Genomic DNA, 12411 nt, shown 5'->3' on the forward strand with positions numbered 1-12411 from the left:
ATTTCGTGTAAGGCCTTTATTAGGCGGCAAGAGGCCATAGTACGGCTTTTAGAAGGCTATGCACATATTTGACGGTGATAAAAGGCCATGGCGGGAAGGAAAACGAATTGGCACGTTGCAGTCCATTGAGAATGAAAGGACTAGAGCAATGATACCATGCGCAGGCTTGTGGAACCACGTAATTCACGTGTAGGGTGTTTATTAGGCCGCAAAGCCATATTACTGCCTTTAGAAGGCTATGCACGTAGTTGACGGTGATATAAGGCCATGACGCCAAGGAAAACGACTTGGCACGTTGTAGTCCATTCAGACTGCAAGGACTACAGCCATGGCAACCTGTGTGGACACGTGGAACCTCGTAATTTAAGTGTAGGGCCTTTATTAGGCTGCAAAAGTCATGTTACGGCTTTTAGAAGGCTATCCACGTAGTTAACGGTGATATAAAGGCATGGCGCCAAGGAAAACGACTTGGAACGTTGTAGTCCATTGTGACTGCAAGGACTAGAACAATGGCAAGCTGCGCGAACACATGGAACCAGGTAATTCAAGTGTAAGGCCTTTATTAGGCCGCAAAAAGCCATATTACGGCTTGTCGAAGGCTATGCAAGCAGTTGCCGGTGATATAAGGGCATGGCGTCAAGAAAAACGACTTGGCACGTTTTTAGTCCATTGAGTCTGCAAGGACTAGACCAATGCCAAGCTGCGCGAACACATGGAACCACTTAATTCAAGGGTAAGGCCTTTATTAGGCTGCAAAAGTCATGTTACGGCTTTTAGAAGGCTATCCACGTAGTTAACGGTGATATAAAGGCATGGCTCCAAGGAAAACGACTTGGAACGTTGTAGTCCATTGTGACTGCAAGGACTAGAACAATGGCAAGCTGCGCGAACACATGGAACCAGGTAATTCAATTGTAAGGACTTTATTGAGCCGCAAAAGCCATATTACGGCTTTTAGAAGGCTTTGCACGTAGTTGAGGGTGATATAAAGGCATGCCGCCAAGGAAAATGACTTTGAACGATGTAGTCCTCTGAGACTGAGATAACTAAACCAATGATACAATGTGCAGGCCTCTGGCAGTACTTGATTTCGTGTAAGGCCTTTATTAGGCGGCAAGAGGCCATAGTACGGCTTTTAGAAGGCTATGCACATATTTGACGGTGATAAAAAGCCATGCCGTGAAGGAAAACGAATTGGCACGTTGCAGTCCATTGAGAATGAAAGGACTAGACCAATGATACCATGCGCAGGCTTGTGGAACCACGTAATTTACGTGTAAGGCCTTTATTAGGCCGCAAAGCCATATTACCCCTTTTAGAGGGCTATGCACGTAGTTGACGGTGATATAAGGCCATGACGCCAAGGAAACCGACTTGGAACGTTGTAGTCCATTGAGACTGAAAGGTCTAGACCAATGATACCATGAGCAGGCTCGTGGAACTAAGTGATTAACCTGTAAGGCCTTTATTAGGCGGCAAGAGGCCATAGTACGGCTTTTAGAAGGCTATGCACGTAGTTGACGGTGATATAAGGACATGGCGCCTAGGCAAATGACTTTGGACGATGTAGTCCTTTGAGACTGAGAGAACTAGACCAATGATACAATGCGCAGGCCTCTGGAAGTACTTGATTTCGTGTAAGGCCTTTATTAGGCGGCAAGAGGCCATAGTACGGCTTTTAGAAGGCTATGCACATATTTGACGGTGATAAAAGGCCATGGCGGGAAGGAAAACGAATTGGCACGTTGCAGTCCATTGAGAATGAAAGGACTAGACCAATGATACCATGCGCAGGCTTGTGGAACCACGTAATTCACGTGTAAGGCCTTTATGAGGCCGCAAAAGCCAAGTTACGGCTTTTAGAAGGGTATCCACGTAGTTAAGGGTGATATAAAGGCATGGCGCCATGGAAAACGACTTGGGACGTTGTAGATCATTATGACTGCAAGGACTAAACCCATGGCAACCTGTGCAGACCCGTGCAACGACGTATGTTATGTGTAGGGTGTTTATTAGGCCGCAAAAAGCCATATTACTCCTTTTAGAACGCTATGCACGTAGTTGACGGTGATATAAGGGCATGGTGCAAAGGCAAATGACTTAGCATGTTGTAGTCCTTTGAGACTGAGAAACTAGCCCAATGGCACCATGCGCAGACTCGTGGAAATACGTGATATTCGTGTAAGGCCTTTATTAGGCGGTAAAAAGCCATATTACTGCCTTTAGAAGGCTATGCATGTAGTTGACGGTGATATAAGGCCATGACGCCAAGGAAAACGACTTGGCACGTTGTAGTCCATTCAGACTGCAAGGACTACAGCCATGGCAACCTGTGTGGACACGTGGAACCTCGTAATTTAAGTGTAGGGCCTTTATTAGGCCGCAAAAAGCCATATTACGGCTTGTCGAAGGCTATGCAAGCAGTTGCCGGTGATATAAGGGCATGGCGTCAAGAAAAACGACTTGGCACGTTTTTAGTCCATTGAGTCTGCAAGGACTAGACCAATGCCAAGCTGCGCGAACACATGGAACCACTTAATTCAAGTGTAAGGCCTTTATTAGGCTGCAAAAGTCATGTTACGGCTTTTAGAAGGGTATCCACGTAGTTAACGGTGATATAAAGGCATGGCGCCAAGGAAAACGACTTGGAACGTTGTAGTCCATTGAGACTGCAAAGACTAGAACAATGGCATGCTGTGCGAACACATGGAACCTCGTAATTTAAGTGTAGGGCCTTATTAGGCCGCAAAAACACATATTACGACTTTTAGAAGGCTATGCACGTAGTTGATGGTGATACAAGGCCATGACGCCAAGGAAACCGACTTGGAACGTTGTAGTCCATTGAGACTGAAAGGTCTAGACCAGTGATACCATGAGCAGTCTCGTGGAACTAAGTGATTAACGTGTAAGGCCTTTATTAGGCGGCAAGAGGCCATAGTACGGCTTTTAGAAGGCTATGCACGCAATTGCCGGTGATATAAGAGCATGGCGTCAAGGAAAACGACTTGGGACGTTGTAGTCCATTCAGACTGCAAGGACTAGAGCCATGGCAACCTGTGCGGACACGTGGAAGCACGTAATTTAAGTGTAGGGTGTTTATTAGGCCGCAAAAAGATATATTACTCCTTTTAGAACGCTGTGCACGTAGTTTACTGTGATATAAGGGCATGGTGCAAAGGAAAATGACTTAGCACGTTGTAGTCCTTTGAGACTGAGAAACTAGCCCAATGGCACCATGCGCAGACTCGTGGAAATACGTGATATTCGTGTAAGGCCTTTATTAGGCGGCAAGAGGCCATATTACGGCTTTTAGAAGGCTATGCACGTAGTTGACGGTGATATAAGGGTATGGCGCCAAGGAAAATGACTTTGGACGTTGTAGTCCTTTGAGACAGAGAGAACTAGACCAATGGTACCATGCGCAGACTCGTGGAAATACGTGATTTTCGTGTAAGGCCTTAGTTAGGCTGCAAAATGCCATACTACGGCTGGTCGAAGGCTATGCACGCAATTGCCGGTGATATAAGAGAAACGACTTGGGACGTTGTAGTTCATTCAGACTGCAAGGACTAGACCAATGGCAAGTTGCGCGAACACGTGGAACAACGTAATTCACGTGTAAGGCCTTAATTATGTCGTAAAAGACCATATTACGGCCTTTAGAAGGCCATGCACGTAGAGGACGATGATAAAAGCCATGGCGCCAAGGAAAACGACTTGGCACGTTGCAGTCCATTGAGAATGAAAGGACCAGACCAATGATACAATGCGCAGGCCTCTGGAAGTACTTGATTTCGTGTAAGGCCTTTATTAGGCGGCAAGAGACCATAGTACGGCTTTTAGAAGGCTATGCACATATTTGACGGTGATAAACGGCCATGGCGGGAAGGAAAACGAATTGGCACGTTGCAGTCCATTGAGAATGAAAGGACTAGACCAATGATACCATGCCCAAGCTTGTGGAACCACGTAATTCACGTGTAAGGCCTTTATTAGGCCGCAAAAGCCAAGTTACGGCTTTTGGAATGGTATCCACGTAGTTAAGGGTGATATAAAGGCATGGCGCCATGGAAAACGACTTGGGACGTTGTAGATCATTATGACTGCAAGGACTAAACCCATGGCAACCTGTGCAGACCCGTGCAACGACGTATGTTATGTGTAGGGCCTTAATTATTTCGTAAAAGACCATATTACTGCTTTTAGAAGGTTATGCACGTAGTTGACGGTGATATAAGGGTATGGCGCCAGGGAAAATGACTTTGGACGTTGTAGTCCTTTGAGACAGAGAGAACTAGACCAATGGTACCATGCGCAAACTCGTGGAAATACGTGATTTTCGCGTAAGGCCTTTATTAGGCGCAAAAAGCCATATTACTGCTTTTAGAAGGCTATGCACGTAGTTGACGGTGATATAAGGCCATGACGCCAAGGAAACCGACTTGGAACGTTGTAGTCCATTGAGACTGAAAGGTCTAGACCAGTCATACCATGAGCAGTCTCGTGGAACTAAGTGATTAACGTGTAAGGCCTTTATTAGGCGGCAAGAGGCCATAGTACGGCTTTTAGAAGGCTATGCACGCAATTGCCGGTGATATAAGAGCATGGCGTCAAGGAAAACGACTTGGGACGTTGTAGTCCATTCAGACTGCAAGAACTACAGCCATGGCAACCTGTGCGGACACGTGGAAGCACGTAATTTAAGTGTAGGGTGTTTATTAGGCCGCAAAAAGCCATATTACGCCTTTTAGAACGCTATGCACGTAGTTGACGGTGATATAAGGGCATGGCGCAAAGGCAAATGACTTAGCACGTTGTAGTCCTTTGAGACTGAGAAACTAGCCCAATGGCACCATGCACAGACTCGTGGAAATACGTGATATTCGTGTAAGGCCTTTATTAGGCGGTAAAAAGCCATATTACTGCCTTTAGAAGGCTATGCACGTAGTTGACGGTGATATAAGGCCATGACGCCAAGGAAAACGACTTGGCACGTTGTAGTCCATTCAGACTGCAAGGACTAGACCAATGCCAAGCTGCGCGAACACATGGAACCACTTAATTCAAGTGTAAGGCCTTTATTAGGCTGCAAAAGTCATGTTACGGCTTTTAGAAGGCTATCCACGTAGGTAACGGTGATATAAAGGCATGGCGCCAAGGAAAACGACTTGGAACGTTGTAGTCCATTGAGACTGCAAGGACTAGAACAATGGCAAGCTGCGCGAACACATGGAACCACGTAATTCAAGTGTAAGGACTTTATTGAGCCGCAAAAGCCATATTACGGCTTTTAGAAGGCTTTGCACGTAGTTGAGGGTGATATAAGGGTATGCCGCCAAGGAAAATGACTTTGGACGATGTAGTCTTCTGAGACTGAGATAACTAGACCAATGGCACCATGCGCAGACTCGTGGAAATACATGATTTCGTTTAAGGCCTTTATTAGGCGGCAAGAGGCCATATTACGGCTTTTAGAAGGCTATGCACGTAGTTGACGGTGATATAAGGGTATGGCGCCAGGGAAAATGACTTTGGACGTTGTAGTCCTTTGAGACAGGGAGAACTAGACCAATGGTACCATGCGCAAACTCGTGGAAATACGTGATTTTCGTGTAAGGCCTTAGTTAGGCTGCAAAATGCCATACTACGGCTGGTCGAAGGCTATGCACGCAATTGCCGGTGATATAAGAGCATGGCGGGAAGGAAAACGAATTGGCACGTTGCAGTCCATTGAGAATGAAAGGACTAGACCAATGATACCATGCGCAGGCTTGTGGAACCACGTAATTTACGTGTAAGGCCTTTATTAGGCCGCAAAGCCATATTACCCCTTTTAGAGGGCTATGCACGTAGTTGACGGTGATATAAGGCCATGACGCCAAGGAAACCGACTTGGAACGTTGTAGTCCATTGAGACTGAATGGTCTAGACCAATGATACCATGAGCAGGCTCGTGGAACTAAGTGATTAACGTGTAAGGCCTTTATTAGGCGGCAAGAGGCCATAGTACGGCTTTTAGAAGGCTATGCACGTAGTTGACGGTGATATAAGGGCATGGCGCCAAGGCAAATGACTTTGGACGATGTAGTCCTTTGAGACTGAGAGAACTAGACCAATAGCAAGCTGCGCGGACATGTGGAACCACGTAATTCCAGTGTAAAGCCTTAATTAGGCCGCAAAAAGCCATAATACGGCTTCTAGAAAGCTTTGCACGTAGTTGATGGTGATATAAGGCCGTGACGCCAAGGAAACCGACTTGGAACGTTGTAGTCCAATGAGACTGCAAGGACTAGAACAATGGCAAGCTGCGCGAACACATGGAACCAGGTAATTCAAGTGTAAGGCCTTTATTAGGCCGCAAAAAGCCATATTACGGCTTGTCGAAGGCTATGCAAGCAGTTGCCGGTGATATAAGGGCATGGCGTCAAGAAAAACGACTTGGCACGTTTTTAGTCCATTGAGTCTGCAAGGACTAGACCAATGCCAAGCTGCGCGAACACATGGAACCAGGTAATTCAAGTGTAAGGACTTTATTGAGCCGCAAAAGCCATATTACGGCTTTTAGAAGGCTTTGCACGTAGTTGAGGGTGATATAAAGGCATGCCGCCAAGGAAAATGACTTTGAACGATGTAGTCCTCTGAGACTGAGATAACTAAACCAATGGCACCATGCGCAGACTCGCGGAAATACATGATTTCGTGTAAGGCCTTTATTAGGCGGCAAGAGGCCATATTACGGCTTTTAGAAGGCTATGCACGTAGTTGACGGTGCTATAAGGGTATGGCGCCAGGGAAAATGACTTTGGACGTTGTAGTCCTTTGAGACAGAGAGAACTAGACCAATGGTACCATGCGCAAACTCGTGGAAATACGTGATTTTCGCGTAAGGCCTTTATTAGGCGCAAAAAGCCATATTACTGCTTTTAGAAGGCTATGCACGTAGTTGACGGTGATATAAGGCCATGACGCCAAGGAAACCGACTTGGAACGTTGTAGTCCATTGAGACTGAAAGGTCTAGACCAGTCATACCATGAGCAGTCTCGTGGAACTAAGTGATTAACGTGTAAGGCCTTTATTAGGCGGCAAGAGGCCATAGTACGGCTTTTAGAAGGCTATGCACGCAATTGCCGGTGATATAAGAGCATGGCGTCAAGGAAAACGACTTGGGACGTTGTAGTCCATTCAGACTGCAAGAACTACAGCCATGGCAACCTGTGCGGACACGTGGAAGCACGTAATTTAAGTGTAGGGTGTTTATTAGGCCGCAAAAAGCCATATTACGCCTTTTAGAACGCTATGCACGTAGTTGACGGTGATATAAGGGCATGGCGCAAAGGCAAATGACTTAGCACGTTGTAGTCCTTTGACACTGAGAAACTAGCCCAATGGCACCATGCACAGACTCGTGGAAATACGTGATATTCGTGTAAGGCCTTTATTAGGCGGTAAAAAGCCATATTACTGCCTTTAGAAGGCTATGCACGTAGTTGACGGTGATATAAGGCCATGACGCCAAGGAAAACGACTTGGCACGTTGTAGTCCATTGAGACTGCAAGGACTAGAACAATGGCAAGCTGCGCGAACACATGGAACCACGTAATTCAAGTGTAAGGACTTTATTGAGCCGCAAAAGCCATATTACGGCTTTTAGAAGGCTTTGCACGTAGTTGAGGGTGATATAAGGGCATGCCGCCAAGGAAAATGACTTTGGACGATGTAGTCCTCTGAGACTGAGATAACTAGACCAATGGCACCATGCGCAGACTCGTGGAAATACATGATTTCGTTTAAGGCCTTTATTAGGCGGCAAGAGGCCATATTACGGCTTTTAGAAGGCTATGCACGTAGTTGACGGTGATATAAGGGTATGGCGCCAGGGAAAATGACTTTGGACGTTGTAGTCCTTTGAGACAGAGAGAACTAGACCAATGGTACCATGCGCAAACTCGTGGAAATACGTGATTTTCGTGTAAGGCCTTAGTTAGGCTGCAAAATGCCATACTACGGCTTGTCGAAGGCTATGCACGCAATTGCCGGTGATATAAGAGCATGGCGGGAAGGAAAACGAATTGGCACGTTGCAGTCCATTGAGAATGAAAGGACTAGACCAATGATACCATGCGCAGGCTTGTGGAACCACGTAATTTACGTGTAAGGCCTTTATTAGGCCGCAAAGCCATATTACCCCTTTTAGAGGGCTATGCACGTAGTTGACGGTGATATAAGGCCATGACGCCAAGGAAACCGACTTGGAACGTTGTAGTCCATTGAGACTGAATGGTCTAGACCAATGATACCATGAGCAGGCTCGTGGAACTAAGTGATTAACGTGTAAGGCCTTTATTAGGCGGCAAGAGGCCATAGTACGGCTTTTAGAAGGCTATGCACGTAGTTGACGGTGATATAAGGGCATGGCGCCAAGGCAAATGACTTTGGACGATGTAGTCCTTTGAGACTGAGAGAACTAGACCAATAGCAAGCTGCGCGGACATGTGGAACCACGTAATTCCAGTGTAAAGCCTTAATTAGGCCGCAAAAAGCCATAATACGGCTTCTAGAAAGCTTTGCACGTAGTTGATGGTGATATAAGGCCGTGACGCCAAGGAAACCGACTTGGAACGTTGTAGTCCAATGAGACTGCAAGGACTAGAACAATGGCAAGCTGCGCGAACACATGGAACCAGGTAATTCAAGTGTAAGGCCTTTATTAGGCCGCAAAAAGCCATATTACGGCTTGTCGAAGGCTATGCAAGCAGTTGCCGGTGATATAAGGGCATGGCGTCAAGAAAAACGACTTGGCACGTTTTTAGTCCATTGAGTCTGCAAGGACTAGACCAATGCCAAGCTGCGCGAACACATGGAACCACTTAATTCAAGGGTAAGGCCTTTATTAGGCTGCAAAAGTCATGTTACGGCTTTTAGAAGGCTATCCACGTAGTTAACGGTGATATAAAGGCATGGCTCCAACGAAAACGACTTGGAACGTTGTAGTCCATTGTGACTGCAAGGACTAGAACAATGGCAAGCTGCGCGAACACATGGAACCAGGTAATTCAATTGTAAGGACTTTATTGAGCCGCAAAAGCCATATTACGGCTTTTAGAAGGCTTTGCACGTAGTTGAGGGTGATATAAAGGCATGCCGCCAAGGAAAATGACTTTGAACGATGTAGTCCTCTGAGACTGAGATAACTAAACCAATGGCAATATGCGCAGACTCGCGGAAATACATGATTTCGTGTAAGGCCTTTATTAGGCGGCAAGAGGCCATATTACGGCTTTTAGAAGGCTATGCACGTAGTTGACGGTGATATAAGGGTATGGCGCCAGGGAAAATGACTTTGGACGTTGTAGTCCTTTGAGACAGAGAGAACTAGACCAATGGTACCATGCGCAAACTCGTGGAAATACGTGATTTTCGTGTAAGGCCTTAGTTAGGCTGCAAAATGCCATACTACGGCTTGTCAAAGGCTATGCACGCAATTGCCGGTGATATAAGGACATGGCGCCAAGGAAAACAACTTGGCACGTTGCAGTCCATTGAGAATGAAAGGACCAGACCAATGATACATTGCGCAGGCCTCTGGCAGTACTTGATTTCGTGTAAGGCCTTTATTAGGCGGCAAGAGGCCATAGTACGGCTTTTAGAAGGCTATGCACATATTTGACGGTGATAAAAAGCCATGCCGTGAAGGAAAACGAATTGGCACGTTGCAGTCCATTGAGAATGAAAGGACTAGACCAATGATACCATGCGCAGGCTTGTGGAACCACGTAATTTACGTGTAAGGCCTTTATTAGGCCGCAAAGCCATATTACCCCTTTTAGAGGGCTATGCACGTAGTTGACGGTGATATAAGGGCATGGCGCCAAGGCAAATGACTTTGGACGATGTAGTCCTTTGAGACTGAGAGAACTAGACCAATAGCAAGCTGCGCGGACATGTGGAACCACGTAATTCCAGTGTAAAGCCTTAATTAGGCCGCAAAAAGCCATAATACGGCTTCTAGAAAGCTTTGCACGTAGTTGATGGTGATATAAGGCCGTGACGCCAAGGAAACCGACTTGGAACGTTGTAGTCCAATGAGACTGCAAGGACTAGAACAATGGCAAGCTGCGCGAACACATGGAACCAGGTAATTCAAGTGTAAGGCCTTTATTAGGCCGCAAAAAGCCATATTACGGCTTGTCGAAGGCTATGCAAGCAGTTGCCGGTGATATAAGGGCATGGCGTCAAGAAAAACGACTTGGCACGTTTTTAGTCCATTGAGTCTGCAAGGACTAGACCAATGCCAAGCTGCGCGAACACATGGAACCACTTAATTCAAGGGTAAGGCCTTTATTAGGCTGCAAAAGTCATGTTACGGCTTTTAGAAGGCTATCCACGTAGTTAACGGTGATATAAAGGCATGGCTCCAAGGAAAACGACTTGGAACGTTGTAGTCCATTGTGACTGCAAGGACTAGAACAATGGCAAGCTGCGCGAACACATGGAACCAGGTAATTCAATTGTAAGGACTTTATTGAGCCGCAAAAGCCATATTACGGCTTTTAGAAGGCTTTGCACGTAGTTGAGGGTGATATAAAGGCATGCCGCCAAGGAAAATGACTTTGAACGATGTAGTCCTCTGAGACTGAGATAACTAAACCAATGGCAATATGCGCAGACTCGCGGAAATACATGATTTCGTGTAAGGCCTTTATTAGGCGGCAAGAGGCCATATTACGGCTTTTAGAAGGCTATGCACGTAGTTGACGGTGATATAAGGGTATGGCGCCAGGGAAAATGACTTTGGACGTTGTAGTCCTTTGAGACAGAGAGAACTAGACCAATGGTACCATGCGCAAACTCGTGGAAATACGTGATTTTCGTGTAAGGCCTTAGTTAGGCTGCAAAATGCCATACTACGGCTTGTCAAAGGCTATGCACGCAATTGCCGGTGATATAAGGACATGGCGCCAAGGAAAACAACTTGGCACGTTGCAGTCCATTGAGAATGAAAGGACCAGACCAATGATACATTGCGCAGGCCTCTGGCAGTACTTGATTTCGTGTAAGGCCTTTATTAGGCGGCAAGAGGCCATAGTACGGCTTTTAGAAGGCTATGCACATATTTGACGGTGATAAAAAGCCATGCCGTGAAGGAAAACGAATTGGCACGTTGCAGTCCATTGAGAATGAAAGGACTAGACCAATGATACCATGCGCAGGCTTGTGGAACCACGTAATTTACGTGTAAGGCCTTTATTAGGCCGCAAAGCCATATTACCCCTTTTAGAGGGCTATGCACGTAGTTGACGGTGATATAAGGCCATGACGCCAAGGAAACCGACTTGGAACGTTGTAGTCCATTGAGACTGAAAGGTCTAGACCAATGATACCATGAGCAGGCTCGTGGAACTAAGTGATTAACGTGTAAGGCCTTTATTAGGCGGCAAGAGGCCATAGTACGGCTTTTAGAAGGCTATGCACGAAGTTGACGGTGATATAAGGACATGGCGCCTAGGCAAATGACTTTGGACGATGTAGTCCTTTGAGACTGAGAGAACTAGACCAATGATACAATGCGCAGGCCTCTGGAAGTACTTGATTTCGTGTAAGGCCTTTATTAGGCGGCAAGAGGCCATAGTACGGCTTTTAGAAGGCTATGCACATATTTGACGGTGATAAAAGGCCATGGCGGGAAGGAAAACGAATTGGCACGTTGCAGTCCATTGAGAATGAAAGGACTAGACCAATGATACCATGCGCAGGCTTGTGGAACCACGTAATTCACGTGTAAGGCCTTTATCAGGCCGCAAAAGCCAAGTTACGGCTTTTAGAAGGGTATCCACGTAGTTAAGGGTGATATAAAGGCATGGCGCCATGGAAAACGACTTGGGACGTTGTAGATCATTATGACTGCAAGGACTAAACCCATGGCAACCTGTGCAGACCCGTGCAACGACGTATGTTATGTGTAGGGTGTTTATTAGGCCTCAAAAAGCCATATTACTCCTTTTAGAACGCTATGCACGTAGTTGACGGTGATATAAGGGCATGGTGTAAATGCAAATGACTTAGCACGTTGTAGTCCTTTGAGACTGAGAAACTAGCCCAATGGCACCATGCGCAGACTCGTGGAAATACGTGATATTCGTGTAAGGCCTTTATTAGGCGGTAAAAAGCCATATTACTGCCTTTAGAAGGCTATGCACGTAGTTGACGGTGATATAAGGCCATGACGCCAAGGAAAACGACTTGGCACGTTGTAGTCCATTCAGACTGCAAGGACTACAGCCATGGCAACCTGTGTGGACACGTGGAACCTCGTAATTTAAGTGTAGGGCCTTTATTAGGCCGCAAAAAGCCATATTACGGCTTGTCGAAGGCTATGCAAGCAGTTGCCGGTGATATAAGGGCATGG

The sequence above is a fragment of the Hydractinia symbiolongicarpus genome, chromosome 3, assembly GCF_029227915.1.
Source record: "Hydractinia symbiolongicarpus strain clone_291-10 chromosome 3, HSymV2.1, whole genome shotgun sequence".
In the NCBI taxonomy this organism is placed as follows: domain Eukaryota; kingdom Metazoa; phylum Cnidaria; class Hydrozoa; order Anthoathecata; family Hydractiniidae; genus Hydractinia; species Hydractinia symbiolongicarpus.